Below are 16752 nucleotides of genomic sequence, written 5' to 3'. Positions count from 1 at the left end.
ATTCTGTTTGCCTCACACTCATTTACCACATTATGTAAAGGACACATTCATCTGACGTAGAAATTGAGGGACATTGTCAGGGTCAATCCAAATATTAAGCAATAATAAAGTTTAATTTCTTTCTTATCTTAGATGAAAACGAGTAATAAGAGAACATCTCATATTTTCATCCTGCAAGCCAATGGATTATGTTTTATACACTTTGGACTGCATCTTATTTGGAAACCACTAAAATTATGCGAGTTTATTTATACTTCAATTCCCTACCTGCCCTTTCTGTCATTTCTTTATCATACTGAAATTCATTTCCAAGGCTCCTTACTCCTTCTGAGGCTCCACGACTTACAAAATAGTCTTGACCATGGGAGGGTGAGAGAAGTCAATATATTTCTTCCCCCCTTTCTCCTTCCTTTGGAAGCTCCTGCAATGAATAATTTCTCTCTGTGCCTGTAGTTCCTGTTGGAAAGCTTCTGTCTCCCTGGTTCTGTCATCTAGCAGGGAGATCCTCCCACGTCCAGCCCTAGCAGTCATTCATTCATCTGCTTCTGGATTCTGCTAACACCATTTCTTCCTCTTGTCCTCCAGCCTTAGGAGTTGTAGTAACTTTTTGCTGCTGCTAATCTGTGAGTTGCTTTTCGGCCTACATTAACAATCCTTCGTGTTAAAGTACTCCTTTATAAGATTTAGTCGTTTCAGGGGCGCCTGGGTGGCTCAGTCGTTAAGCATCTGCCTTCGGCTCAGGTCATGATCCCAGCGTCCTGGGATCGAGCCCCGCATCGGGCTCCCTGCTCCGCGGGAAGCCTGCTTCTCCCTCTCCCATTCCCCCTGCTTGTATTCCCTCTTTCGCTGTGTCTCTCTCTGTCAAATAAATAAATAAAATCTTTAAAAAAAAAAAAAAAAAAGATTTAGTCGTTTCAGTTTTTCTGACCAGTCCTTGAGTAATAAAATGGGGCATATTTAGAGTTATTCTACATCTAGCAGGTCTGTTTATCTAACATGGTAAGTCCATGAAGAGAACATGACCAGCTGAGTTGAAGGTGAAAATGTTTAAGTATTTTCAAATGCATGTATGAAACAAAATAGTCCCTGTTCAGATGACCAGATTGCTTCACTGGGTAACCAAAAGGTTCAGGCAGTGATCTCCATTAAGATGAAATCTCGCTCTGATACCAAGCCAGGAAAGGCATCCAAAAATCTCACCACCATCAAACCATAGTTCTCAAAGACAGAATAATGCCAAAATTCCACTCTACTTCCCCAAACCTGAGAGGTTTTAAACTGAGTAGAGACAGGCCACTTCTGTAACATGAGCATCATCTCATCTATGTGAGTTAAAGAAAGCAAACCAGGAGTGAGGAAAACTTAAAAAACAATTGAGAAACATGTCACCATAATACTGAAGGAAAAATGGTTATGATATATGGGTAAACCAGATAGCTGTACCTTGTTTGTTTTAAAAGGTATAGTAGAACATCTTATCAATGAGATTCTTTAAATGTAAAAATATTTCGGGCAGAGAACCACCAAACGCTATAGATGTCATAAAAAAAACCCTGCTATTGATTTACACCTGTTTAATTTCTTCTTAGAAACTTGGTCATGTCAATAAGCTATTTAGGGTCATGTGACAAATATTTCTTGTGACCTTCATTAAAATCAGGATAAGGTAATGGCATATTAAATGCATGAGGGACAACTTTGCTCTGACATCCTGGTAATGTTCTTTAGTACATTCATCCTGACATTTTATTTGAGGGTCTTTTATGTGTATGGCAGTATCTTATGTGCTGGAAATATAAAAAAAGAAGAAAGCAAAATCCTGACTGTTAAGATCCCAGTATGGTGAGGAAGACTCACAATTTAGTAAATATACATTGAATTATTCAGTTGGTAGCCAAATTTTTCTGTGATTCGAATATTCTCCAATTATGAGACTTACTTACCATAGCAGATATGTTATATTTTGTTCTCTAAAAAGAAACGGTGTTCTACCAATGTAAAATTACCTTGTAATTTGTGTCTTGCTTTTGGATGGGCAGAATCTCTGAAAATGCTAATATTTTCATTGTTTTGAAGATACAACATTGTATCTTGTAGCTATTTGACAAAGCTTGATACACATTTATTTCAGTATTGATTTTATTCTAGAGCTTTTATAGAAAGACTGGAGATATTTTCAAATTATCCCTGGCTTTTACCAACATAAAAATTATTCCATGTTATGGGCAAAGATTCCAAAAGAAACACTGTTCCTCCCTATCTGATGCTTGATTTTCTTTGAGAAAATCAAATTCTAGCAAATTGGCAGTCTGGCCCAATGATCTCTATTCCCTGTGTAAAACATATTAACCAATGCTTCTGCATTTTAATAAGTTATTCTGAAGATGCACCTGCATTTCTGCCCCTACTAATTGAATGTGAGTTCTGTGTGTATGTTTCCAGCCTGTATATGTCTGTTGTGCTCTTATAATGATTACAAAATATAACTAAACATTATATAAATGAAAATATATATCAAAACACTTGTTGTTTCTATGAAAACTAATTAAAATGCCCTAGAAAGATTTCATAAATAGAATTGCTAAAAGTTCTTCTTTAGAATAAGTTATATTGAAGACAAGATTGCTTTGTTGAGGGGAGGGTACAGGGGATTACAAAAATCTAAAAGAATTCCTTGCTCAGATTTCTTTACAGGTATTTTTAAGTTCTCACTTTAAAGCTGTTAAAGAAAACATTAGTCTGATCACCAGATTTATACTCGGAAGAAAGACTTTGGTTCTAAATTAAAAGATTGGTGAATAAGGGTATATCTGTGACTTTTTTTTTTTTTAAAGATTTTATTTATTTGACAGAGAGAGACACAGTGAGAGAGGGAACACAAGCAGGGGGAGTGGGAGAGGGAGAAGCAGGCTCCCCGCTGAGCAGGCAGCCTGATGCGGGGCTCCATCCCAGGATCCTGGGATCATGACCTGAGACGAAGGCAGACGCTTAACGACTGAGCCACCCAGGCGCCCCTATCTGTGACGTTTTTTAAAAAAGATTTTATTTATTTATTTAAGAGAGAGAAAGAGTGTGCGCATGCAAGTGTGAGCAGGGGGAGAGGCAGAGGGAGAGGGAGAAGCAGACTCCTTGCTGAGCAAGGAGCCCGATGTGGGGTTCAATCCCAGGACCCTGGGATCATGACATGAGCCGAAGGCAGACGCTTAACCGACAGAGCCACCCAGGCACTCCTGTCTATGACTTCTTAATTGAAGTAAAATATTTAAGATGTATCTAATGAAGTTTCAAATAACCAAGTAACCACAGGGCTAAATTTTGTGGGATATGTGGGCTTTTGCTGTAGCTCTCAAAGCAAACATATTTTCTCCTTACCTCCCACACAATTTTATGCTCTTTGTGCTTTCTTCATCTTGGATTCCAGTATTTTGCAGGTAATGCTTATTTAATAAATGTTTGTTGAATGAGTGGATTACTCGTTTCAACTTATCATTTTAGGAGAGCTAAAGAAAGTTCGCTTTTGGCAAACTAACTTAGCATTGTTTTGTGTAAGCTGGCAGTCATTGGTTTACGTATTATTAATTGCCTTCAATTCTCTTTTTCTCCTTTGTCAATCTCTTTAGATTCATCTTTGTCCTAAATTAAAGGTTAAACTAGAAACAAAGTCTTTGAAGATGAACATTGCCAAGCATAGTCATATTAGTACTCATCTATGATGTTTTTTTATAAAAAAAATCAAGTGTGATTTTACCTATTCCAACACCTGCCATCACCCCTCATGGAATCAGCAAATGAACTTTCTAAGAAGTCTAGGTTTTTGCAGGTTTCCTTCATACCAATTCACTTAAAAAAATGAAAGCCTTGGAAAGCAAGTCCATGAATACAGCATACTAATCAAAATGCACTTATTGGCACTTTTCCTGTGGTCACCCAAGGGAAAATATGTCTGCCACTCCACAGCAAGCATAAAATTTCATCCTGACTTTCAGGCAAAATACCAATGTAATTGACATGTACTACTAATCAGATGAGTATAACACATGATAATATCTTTTCCTCTGTGACTAAGAGTGATATGCTCCAGTGGTTATCACAGCGTGCACGAAGCAACTCTCTTTGTATGAACATAGGTGTTCAAGTAATGCATTCCGAAAACCAGTACGAGGCACTCTATCCATATGTGGTTAAATAATTGAAGCAATTGTCATGTGAGTTGCTGGCCACCACATCTGTATATTTCTTAGGCTGCAAACAGCACCAGATGTTCTACCAGATGATGGTTTATGATGCCACAAGGTATTTCTGACAATCCTAGTGGGGATGCAGGCCCTGTGTTAACTTCATCCTGCCGCCTGACAGTGAGAGCCAAGAGGAGAACAGCTTGGTAACCAAAGAGACACTCGCCTGAAGCGTACCACCCGTCCATCCTTGCTACTTTGATACACAGGGAGAAGAGGTGCACCTTCCCTCCACAACCACAGAAGTTCCCAGACTTAATATCATACCATTATGGTATATCATACCATTATGGTATATCATACCATTATGGTATATCATACCATAATTTTTAAATAATTAAACTGCCCATTACATTAGCCATTGTTGAATATCCTAAAATTTTGCTTAAACATGTTGCTTATTTTACTTATGTGCTCACCTCCTTATTTTATATTGAATATTTGATTTATTGCAGAGGACCACTATAATTGTCACTCAGAATACATTTCTATAATTTTATTAAATTCCTATATCTACATTTTTAAAGTAAATATGCAGCCTATCTGTTGATATCACTCCAAGTAACTTCTTTTGGAAATATAGTTTCTTTTAATCACTCATTTCATAAATATTTATTGGGTACTCTTATATACCAGTTACTGTTCTAGGCATTGAGGATACAATAATAAATAAAACAGATAAAATCTTTGTCCTCCTATAGTTAATATTAAAGCAAGAGAGATCATATTCTCCTGGGAGAGCTTATATTCTAGTGAGAAAATGCATTTAAGATGATCTATTATAAAATTAACACCTATGTATTATAGAAGAGTACCAAGACAATGAGACGTAGCAGATGAGGGTGTCGAGGGCTCCTCTCTGCACAGGAGGATGGCCTGGCTCTTCAAGGCAATGGCTTCAGGAACTAGAATGATTTTGGCAGCAGGTGCTGTTCGTCTGTTGGGTCACTCTCAGTGCTGAAGGAAAGGCAGAGATGCTGTACTTGTGGAGACCCCCTCTGCTCTGGAGCTTCTCCTTCAAGGAGTTTAAGCCCTGCAAAGGGGCCAGAGTCCCTGGAAGTTAGAGACATGTGTGGGCCTTAGTGATGTGACCTTGAGCAGCTACTACCTGGGATGACTCTAGTTAGTGAGCATGACCCTGATAACCTCGTAAGTTTATAGCTAGAGCCTTCCCCAACATAGCCCCTCTTTCTAGAACCCGGATGAAATTGACTAAAATGACTTAGACATTGAGTAGATATACCAGTTCTTCCCTTGTTCCACTCCAGTAAGTTCCTTGGCTCCAGTTCCTCGGTGCCTAGCATGAACTTTGTCCTCAAATCCCAGTATAGGGAAGCCGCTGACTGGCCAAAGGCCTCAACCCTGCCTGGCTTGTTATATTCAGGGAAAGCAGGAATGGTGAGAGGCCAGTAATGGGCTGGACTTGGAATGCCTTCCACATCCTGAGTGCAAGGTGTGTACCAGGCCTGATTGTTGGCTGGGCCTTCAGTGACGGGCTCTGGCAGGCCTTGCTGTGGTTCTGTTGAAGATAAGTAATGATACTGCTTAAATGTTCCTCAAAGTTATAGAGTTGTAGGGTCTAATTGAGAGTAGCCCCAGGGCTGGAAAGTCACCACAGCTGTACCCTAGAAGAAGTGCTTCTCTAAATAGGAAAGAAGTTTCAAAGGGTTCCTAAAAGAGTTCTAGAGAATGAGTTAATAATTAGTGAAATCAGTCAGATGGTTTTAGGATTTAGGTGGAGAAAAATCTCAGCAGCTTAACCCCGATTATAGCATGCAGGGCATGCAGAGGACCTCATTCCTACGCTAAAGGAGTTCAAGATGCTCAGTTCTTCCAAATTTTACAGTCCTCAACCTAAAGAGAAGTCATAGGCAATAGATGACTTCCTAACATGCTTTACCCCTCAAAATGGGCTCCCTCCTTTTGAAGCATTCATTCATTTATTTATTACCATATTGCCAGGAACATCTGGCATAAGGAATGTGATTCAGAGGATCAGGGGCTGCTTCTCCCTGTAACAGAGCCTGGAGCTCTGGGCTCTCTGAGACCCAGGACCAGGAGGCTGAGGCATCTATTTTCCATCTGTAGGCAGAGCAGCAAGTTGGAGAGAAAGGGTCCTGCTTTGGGTTTGCATTTTACTGATCCAACCAGGTCAGGGCTTAGTCAATTACTTGCCCAAGGTCACAGCAGAACTCTCCTGGGTCAGCCAGGAGTTACTGTAGCCTCTTCCTTGGTCTCCATCCTGCTCCATTAGAGAGGAAAGTTCTAATCCCTTCTGGAACTCCAGGGCTTTATATTAGAAAAGAAACAAGAGGTTAGAGGGTTGCTGGAGTGGAGGGTGGGGGTGGGAGGGATGGGGCAGCTGGGTAATAGACATTGGGGAGGGTATGTGCTATGGTGAGCATGGTGAATTGTGCAAGACTGTTGAATCACAGATCTGTACCTCTGAAACAAATAATGCTACATATGTTAAGGAAAAAAAAAAAGAAGATAGCAGGAGGGGAAGAATGAAGGGGGGGAAATCGGAGGGGGAGACGAACCACGAGAGACGATGGACTCTGAAAAACAAACTGAGGGTTCTAGAGGGGAAGGGGGTGGGAGGATGGGTTAGCCTGGTGATGGGTGTTCGGGGGGGCACACTCTGCATGGAGCACTGGGTGTTATGCACAAACAATGAATCATGGAACACTACATCGAAAACTGATGATGTAATGTATGGTGGTTAACATAACAATAAAAAAATTTAAAAAATAAAATAAAATGTAAAACATCTTAAAAAAAAAGAAACAAGAGGGTCTCCATATTAATGCAGAAATAACAGTAAAATGGAATCAAGAGTTTTAAAAGTCATCTCTAACATTACATCTAGAGGTAAACCTTGTTAATATTTTAACATCCTTCCTGCCTTTCTTTTCTGTATATTTTTCACAGTTTAAACCTTAACTATATAATGTCACAGTCTGCTTTTTCTACTTATCATTATCCCACAAGTATTTCCCCCCATTACTAAAAGCATGGCATATCCAACATTTTAATAATTGCATTATATTCTATGTACAAAGAATTACTTACTAATTTACCCATTGTTGGAAATTTAGATTGTTTCCAATTTTTCTATCCTGAATGATATTTTAATAAACATTCTTGTATTTCAGTTATTTCCAAGATATGTATATCACCATAAGTGAATTATTATATGAAATAGTTTCCCAAGAATAGTGTGTGGTAATTCATTTTTCAAGGAAGTCTTTCAAACTCTAGACATTATTATTATGGAATAATTATGCCAAGTATTAACTGAAAAAGTATCTTATTTCATTGTACATTTATTTGGTTGCTAGTGAAGGCAACCATACCAGAATTTCATTAGAAATTTGTACTTCCTGTTTTATTAATTGTTAGATAAGCTGTCTATTAAAGGTCGGTAACAGGATGCACTCTGAGATAAAACCAGTTGGATTTGCCTCTTGGCTCATCTACTGACTACCTGTATAGCCTTTCTCCTCATCTGCAAAATGGGGATGATAATAATAATAATACAACTGCTACCTCATAGAGTTGTTGTATTAAATGTGTTAATATCTGCAAAGTGCTTAGAACAGACGCATATGTACATAGTAGGCATGCTGATCGTCTCACAACTAGTGATTTTTAGATCTGTGTATGTTAGCTTTTACTGTATAACCAACTACCCCAATACTAAGCTGCTAAAACAGCAAAAATCATTTCTCATGGTATTGTGGGTTGTCTGGGCATTTTTTGGGTCCCAGCTGACTGGATTGAGACTGGATGATCAAGGGCCTCAACTGGAATAGCTAGGATGCTGGGGATTTTCTCCCCACATGGTGTCCCATCTTTCAGCAGGCTGGCCTAGGCTTGTTCATATGGAGACAGAAGGTTTCCGAACAGTAAAAAAGTCAATCTCCAAAAGCAAACACTATTCATGTGTGTCTAACATTCCATTGACCAGAGCAGGTTACAAAGCCAAGCTCAGATGCAAAGAGAAAAAGGCTTCATTTCTTGATGGGAAAAGCTATAAAGCCATATTGCAAAGGGCATGCATAGAGAGGGAGAGAGAAGGGATTTGTGGTCATTTTTTGCAATCTACCACAAAAGGCAATGAAAAAGTAAAGCTAATGGATATAAACTAACTCACTAGACGAACCATGAGAGACTATGGACTCTGAAAAACAAACTGAGGGTTCTAGAGGGGAGGGGGGTATGGGGATGGGTTAGCCTGGTGATGGGTGTTAAAGAGGGCATGTTCTGCATGGAGCACTGGGTGTTATACACAAACAATGAATCATGGAACACTACATCAAAAACTAATGATTAATGTATGGTGATTAACGTAACATAATAATAAAAAAAATTAAAAAAACCTAACTCACTGATTTAAGGCATTACTAGGACAAGACTGTGAAAATATATATATATATATACACAAATGCACAATTTATATGAAATATAAATTTCATATGATTCATATGAAAAAAATATAAATCTCCATCAGACAGTTCATTCAGAAAAAAGACTGCTCTTGAGAATCATCTTATTCGTGAGTGAACACAGCTAATTCTACAGTTAATAGGGCCCTTGTGTGTTCATCCAAGAGCAGAATTTGGCCCACTGTGTAGGCCACTCACTGCCTTTATTTACATTATAAATTACCACATTTTATTATGTCTACTCCCATACCATCTCCATTATAGTCTATTATTTTAATATATGTTAAAATGAAATTAGCAATTAAATTACTACACCATCATTCATACAACCTAAAGTGTTTGACCTCAATCTCTAGAAGCAGGGGGATTTGTAATTGACTAAACCTCTATCTATGTGTGTGTGGATTCCTTTAATTGTGCATGATATTTTCTTGGTGTTGATGTGGTCAGAAATTCTGCTTTAATTCTGTTCATTTCTCATGAGGGAGACTAAGTTCTATCTGGGACATCATTTGAGTCCTCGTTTACGTGAACAGATTTGAAGATGTATGCCCCATGGGGTCCCTATACTCCCTTTAAATTCAAGTATCTCCAATGTGTTTTCTTAATTTGTTACGTAACTATTTGTAATTTCTACCACATATTCATCAAAAATTAATATGTTCCTCATTATCCTCAAGTATTTCTATTGGAAGCTCTTGTGAGGCAAGACCATACTTGTTATATCATTGCAATTCTTTTAATGTCAGTCAATTTAATAAGTGCCTAGAATAGTGCCTGGTGCTATTAGTTCTTTAGGGTCGCTGTAATAAAGTGCACGAACTGGGGTGGCTTAGAACAACAGAAATCTATTGTTTCACAGTTCTAGAGAAAAGAAGTCCCAAATCAAGGTATTGGCAGGACTGAACTCCCTCTGAAAAATGTTGGGAAATCTTTCCTCACCTCTTCCCAGCTTCTAGTAGTTTGCCAACAATCTTTGGCATTCCTTAGTTTGCAGCTGCATAACTCCAGTCTCTGCCTTCCTCATCACATGATGTTCTCTTTGTGTGTTGTTTTGTCTTTACATGGCTGTCTTCTTATAAGGACACAGGTCATATTGCACACAGGTATGATTTCTTCTTAACGAAGTATACCTGCAATGGTGCAATTTCCTATAAGGTCACATTCTAAGGTACACAATCCAACCCATAACTAGATAAATAATAAATATTTGTGTAATAATCCACAAGCATTGGATTTTGCTAGATAGTGTTCTTTATGCATTTCTACTGAGTCTACAAAAGAAGCATTGGCCCAGGTAGATGAATGAGGAAAGTACATTATTAGAAAAATAACAATATAATTTATGACATTCAACTCATTAAAAAAGCCTATGGGAAAATGTTCAAACTCAGTAGTAGAAAGATATGCACACTACTATCATGATCATAGGGGTCAGATATTTTTCTCTAGAATACGGAGGATAATGGCACATTCCTAGCTTTCCTTCGCATTTCAGCTTCACTTCATTAGGGAAGTTTTTTCTGATCTCTTCACATGGGTCATATCTCACTCCTGTAGTGGTTTATGGACCACCATGTACCTTTCTTTGGTTAAAAACTTGCTACAATCGTGACTTTTACACTTATTTGAGTACATTTATTGATTATTGCTTTCACCGGTAGACCTTAAACTCCAAGACAGCTGTGCTTATTTTCATTTTTTTTAACATCTGCAACACTTAGCATAGTGCTTGATAGTAGGTGCTTAATAATGATTTGTTGATTCACTGAATGTCTATATGAATAAAAGAATTGGTGGGATGGGCTGAAGTTTACCTTTTCACTGGCCCTAGTAAATATGTTATTGTATTTGTTGTAAATTGTTATATACTTACATATATTATTAGATTACAAATGTATAAATTATTATACATTGTTAAAATATTTATTTAATATTGTTAAAGCATAAGCAAGATTATAAGGGCAATGTTTATTTACTTAGGTGAACAAACTGTTTTGAAGTACTTTACCAGCACATAGTTGCATACAAATATCTAGTATGCTAATTACAAATAGTAATTATGTACTTATTGTATGAGCTCTTTCTCTTGGAAGAACTATAAGTAATCCCAATTTAAGTTACTATATATACTTGAAAATTATGATGCTAAATTTTTTTTAGATATATTTATTTACTTGAGAGAGAGAGAGCATGAGCAGGGGAAGGGACAAAGGGAGAAAGAGAGAGAAAGAATCCTTAAGCAGACTCCCCACTGAGTGTGGAACCCCACACTGGGCTAATCCCAGGACCCTGAGGGCATGACCTGAGCTGAAGTTGAGAGTTGGATGCTTAACCGACTGAGCCACCCAGGTCCCCCTGATGCTAAATTTTATATACATATTTTGTATTACTTTTTAATTTATGTTGGCTTGTCTTTTCTATGTTCAGTCCAATTTGGTGTTTCCCTGTATTTCCTGAAATTAAAATAGGATGTGTTTTACACACACAAACACATACGTACACATACACACACCAGGGTCAAAATGACACTAATTAGTCCTCTTCAATACCAAGTAAATCATATTCTCCTTAGGATTTATAAAATCACCTTCCTAATCCATGCTGCTAAAAATGAATTAACTTCCTCTGATATTTTAAAGAATGTCTAATTATTTAATTATCTTCATTATGTGAATAAAGCTTTAGTGAATTCCCTTCCTAGCATCATCATGTTCTTCCTTAGGGCTAAGCTTCATTTGAATGTACAGCAAGTTCACACACACACACACACACACCATAATGATATAACGTTACAAAGCAATTTTAATTAAAACTATTGAGAATACGTTGTTGTTGTATTTTAAAATCATCTTCCTCTGAGAATGATATGAAATGGTGATGTTTATACTCCAGTGGGAGACCCAGCAAATGTTAGCTTTCAGTCATTTTCCTGAGACCACGCAAGAGTTCATCTCCAGTCCCTGGCCGGGCTCTTGTGGGAATAGAAATACCACGCTCTTGGCTTGACATCGGTGCCATTTCCAAATGTTACCATGGTGATCACCTACGCAGCATCACTAACCCTTCTCACAACAGCTCAATTTGAGATTCAAGTTTCACGTTTCCATGATTATGGGAGGGTAATTATTTCATTACTCAAGGGAAGAAGATTTAAGAGGTAAATAGCTCTTCATTAAATCTTAAATGATTCTAGTCTTTTTAGGCCACAGAAATGCCAAATATTAAAGTGATGAAATTCAGAAGAGTAAAACGTGACTGGGAATTGAAAAAAAAATTCAATTTTTGCATACTATAACCATAAATATTTTTTCTCTGGTGAAAACATCTTACATAAAGTACAAGTATATTGTGTCAATAATTCATGATTTAAAATAATTTTCATGTAAACTAAATGCAAGGAAATGTTTATGTATATACTTGAATAGAAATACCTATAAAAAGAGAGGGATTTTATGAACTGATCTGGTTTGAGAGGAGGTAGTGTCATATTATATAAGGCATACTTTTTTCTATATATCTAAATAAGAATTTTATTATAAAAGAAAGGATTCTTATTGTAAGATTAATCTGTTATAAAGTATTATTTTTGCTTTTATTTACTATTGATATTTGAAGATTATGCAGCTGAAAATAAATACTAATATGAAATATTTTCAAAGTGTACTTGATTTTATGAAATATCACAGGTCAGCTGTGAATTGAAGATATTTGGAGAGTATCTTAAATATTAAAATAAGTGGCTGTTTATGCTGAGCGGTCCACCGACAGTACAAGGGATCACCGTGATGCAGTGGACCTGTCCAAACGTCAACTCTCTTGGAAGAGACCTTGAAATACTATAAATTGTTTAGGTCAAAAATATTTGGCTGACTTATACTGGATGCCACTTAAGTTATGTCCACCACAAGACAAAAATTTCTAACCACACTATGTTTTTTCTGAGGTGTTTTTTTTTTTCTTTCTTTCTGTCCCTTTTTTTCCTGTGTTGCCTCTGACAAAAAGTCCATTAAAGATTAAGGAAAAAAGAGAATTAGAGATACGTGGGAGGTTAACTCCTATTTGGGACAGAGGGTGTGCAATGCAGTATTAGCGGTCTAGTTTTGACCTGCCTGAGATCCTGTAATCATATGACACACAGGCTTAGGGCAAGGGAGAATTCATTCATGATAATCATTTTCCCAGAGGAAAGAAAATCTGGTTTAAATCCATTTTCCCCTTTCTTGGTCCTTAGTATTTCCTGACACTGCATTATTTACCTGTAGTGGTGACAGGCTTTCTTCCTTTTTCTTTTCTTTCTTTCTTTTTTTTTTTTTTTTTTTTGTGGAAAGAAAATTAGTTAGAACTGATTGTTAGAAGGCTCACTGATTGAGTAATTAATTAAAAATTATTCATTCATAAACCTCTGGAGAGGTGGAATGGGAAGGTTAAGAGGCTCAGAGTGGCTGTAGTCTTCAGTGCCTCTTTGCTTATTATTCATATGCAATCGAGAAACTCATGGAAGGTATTCCAGCTTGCTCATCTTTCGGAAAACAGAGCCTGCAAGGCACAAACAGTAACTGTCCACTACCAACAAAAGCATGTAAGTCTTGGAAAACATTCAATGGGTCTTCAGTGTTTAAAAGTTATATCCAATGTTTTAATACAAAGAGAGTCCTAAAATGTGTGGACCACCGGGGGGGGTCATGGTCTGGTACGGAATAGAACAACAACTTCACCAGAGTGTGTGCTGATGAACCAACCGTTCTAATGTCCCTCGTTCCTTCTCCACCTAGACTTTTCTCGTGCAGTCTTCTCATTCAGTTTATGTCTACCTCACATGTTAAACTCCCCACCTCCAACCCCTGCTTCCCCAATTCCAGGGTCCTATTGAAGGGACATTCAAAAGTCTAATTACTTTGTAAATAAAGTAATTTAAACATCTTCTATCCAAATGTCGTCTCTGTGTGTGTTTGTATGTGTGTGAGAGGGTTTGGGGGTGGGAACATCGCTTTCATTAAAAAACAAACAAACAAACAAAAGCCCATGAAGCTGTTGATTTTCAAATAAAAGGTGTTCTTTCTTTAAAAGAAATTCCCTCTGCCCTATTGATACAGCCAAGGAAAACTACAGCCTGTTTTTAAAATAATATGTTTTTCTGTATTCTAAATTTGCCATCTATAAATTTTGGTTAAAATTTAAAGCGTATACTTCAAATATCTTACAATGTTGTCAGTCCTCAATAAAGCTGAAAAAAAATGTTCTGCCATTTATCTGAATTGCAAAAAATCTTTGAGGGCACATTGCACGGTGTTGAGAATTAGAAACGTAAATGCGCAAGGGGCTCCTGAATAAATAAGCGAAGAAGGCACCAGTCAGTCTCAGGGGTTCTTGCTTCAAGTTCTTTTCAAGGTGCATAAACTAAATTGTGCTACCATGTTAAATAATCTTAGTGGCTTAACACAGCAAAATTTATTTCTCACTAAGGCAAAGCCCTCTGTGAATCTGGGTGACACTTTGGGACAACTGTCCATGTCATGGCAGCTCAGCAGGCTTATGGCTTTTCCAGGAGTGTTGTGGCAGGTAGGGGAAGGGACAGAGTGGAAAACTGAGCACAGGCTTTTATTGGCTCAGCCGGAAAGTCCGTAGGTTACTTCCATTCACAGGTATTACACAGAGCGTTAGCCTCGGTCCCATCTAACAGCCACAGGCTGGGACCCAGGAAGGAAGTAAGAACTGGCATTGGGAAGTCCTAGATGTGTCTCTGGAAAAGAGGAGGAGAATGTATAAGGAAGTGGAGAAATCCCGAGCACCAGAAAGGCATTTCTTTATTCTCATGAACTATCACTGGAGTTTTTACTGTGATACGCTTCTGTCTGATAGAGCCTGTAATGAGATGAAAGAAAGAGTTCCTTGAGAAAGAGAAAACAGTCAGTGCCTATTCAATACTTCATAGCTTGGAGAGAAAAGGGAAGAAGGATGTGACAGTAGTTGAAAGATACCAAAACTTCACACATGAAAAATTTTTTAAAAAATCTGCTAACAATATAGTGCCTACCAAAGAAAGTAGAGTGAGAGGAGGAAAAGCACTATTCATTTAGTTAGTGTGGATTAATGGCTACTATCATGTCTCCTGAGCAGAAGGATTTACTAAAACGACCTCTTAGTTTCATTTTGTGCTAACAACTCTACCAACTACCTTAATTAATTGCCCAAAAACTGTTAATAACCGTGTCATCATAGACCATCATGTAAATGAGCTTTAAAAGTAAAATCTGAAGAGCAATCTTGCCATTCATTTATCTGAACTAATTATAATGTAGGAATAATTCTCACAGCAGGTGAAAACTGAGAAAAAGCATGCTTTTGCAGGAAAGCAAAACATTTTAGATTTGACATCAAAATTTTGGGAGAAACAAAGAGCTTCCTTTATTGCAAGGCAGAGTATTTTAAGTTTGTTATTTTCATTACATTCATATTTTTAATGACGTATTCGTAAAAAATCAAAGAAGACTCGGTGCTTGCTTTGATAGCACATACACTAAAATTGGAATAACAGAGAGAAGATTATTAGTTTGGCCCCTGTACAAGGATGACATGCAAATTTGTGAAGCGTTCTATATTTTAAAAAAAGATATGGAGGATTGTGATCAGTTTTCTTTTTAATGTTGATGAAATAGAGTATCATATTCTCATTTTATTTTCTTGAAGAAATTATTTGTAGAATCAATGAGGAAGAGAAGGTGTTACACTTGAAAATCAATGGATATTCATAAATTGACTGGTTGTTTTGTTTTAGTGACAGTATAATTTATAGCTATAAATTGTAGAATATATCCTGTGTTATTCCAGTGGTGGAGAGGTGGATAACCTTGTGCCTGACAAAATGGAGCTAGAAGAGGCCATGAGGAGATACACCAGCCCAGTGAACCCGGCTGTCTTCCCCCATGTGACTGTGGCGCTGTTGGCCATTGGCATGTTCTTCACCTCCTGGTTCTTCATTTACGAGGTTACCTCCACCAAGTACACTCGTGATGTCTATAAAGAGCTCCTCATCTCCTTAGTGGCCTCGCTTTTTTCTGGGCTTTGGAGTCTTCTTGCTGTTCTGGGTTGGCATCTACTTATGAGCTCTCAAGGGGTCCATCCAGGTGGTTTCACTGAATCCCTGCTTCCATAAATTAATTTGTTTACTATTGTTGGAAGTATCCTACCTGCTGTTCATGATAAAGGCAGATATGTGACCATCAAAAAAATGTAGAATATATTATTTCTTAGGAAGGCAGCCTGGTGCAGGGAAAAGTGATGGATAGAAATTCACATCCTGATACATACTTTTGAGCAGTGTGAGTTTGGGTTTACTACTTTTTACCTCATGGAGCCACAGGATGCAGAATTGATATGAAGACAAGCTGTTATGGTATGTAATGGACCCATCTCTGTTCTTGACGTATGGTTAAGTACTTATTGTAGCTATATTTTTTCTTGTTTTTCACCTTTGTAAGTTTGGTTATTTACATTTTCTTGAATTTTATTACCTTTCTTTTTGAGGAATAATCCTGTTATTTATAAACTAATTTATCCTATAATGTTAAAAAGTGTTCAGAAAGACTCCAAAGGGGAAAATATTTGGAAACTTTCAAAAACAGTCTCAGTTAGAAGGAATCTTAAAACTCTTTCTAGAAGCAGATGGTACTTTTAAAGTCTGCATCTAGTGAAATGAATTGTTTAAAATTCTAATTCTCCATGTGTGAGAAAAGTTGCAGTATCAGCATAGGTGGAAAAAAAGCTATATGCCCTGATCTTTAAGTTGTCTATGAAAGTATATATAAAAGGAAGTCATTAAAGTTATTTAGAAGAGGAAGAATCTCATGAACTTCATTTACATTGCCCATTCTGACCAGGGATAGATAGAGAAGCAGAAGAGCACAAGGAATCCTAGGCCACAGAAAGTCATTTCTTTTTTTTTTTTTTTTAAAGATGTTATTTATTCATTTGAGAGAGAATGAGATAGAGAGAGCATGAGAGGGGGAGGGTCAGAGGGAGAAGCAGACTCCCTGCCGAGCAGGGAGCCCGATGCGGGACTCGATCCT

General features: G+C 37.4%; 1 non-coding gene and 1 pseudogene across 1 annotated transcript; both read left to right on the top strand.

Annotated features, from left to right (window-relative positions):
- Nucleotides 1–15179: 15179 nt before the first annotated feature.
- On the top strand, nt 15180–15289 carry LOC115944528 (U6 spliceosomal RNA). Its single transcript, XR_004079062.1, has one exon. It is a non-coding gene; the product is annotated as a U6 spliceosomal RNA (small nuclear RNA).
- A 259-nt stretch (nt 15290–15548) lies between these two features.
- Nucleotides 15549–16165, top strand: LOC102732827 (dolichyl-diphosphooligosaccharide--protein glycosyltransferase subunit TMEM258 pseudogene; annotated as a pseudogene).
- Nucleotides 16166–16752: the final 587 nt, after the last annotated feature.

Source organism: Leptonychotes weddellii, chromosome 1, assembly GCF_054177405.1.
Source record: "Leptonychotes weddellii isolate Sample4059 chromosome 1, ASM5417740v2, whole genome shotgun sequence".
Classification (NCBI taxonomy): domain Eukaryota; kingdom Metazoa; phylum Chordata; class Mammalia; order Carnivora; family Phocidae; genus Leptonychotes; species Leptonychotes weddellii.
Note: the sequence above shows the minus strand (reverse complement) of the source record. Positions and strands in the feature narration are given on the sequence as shown.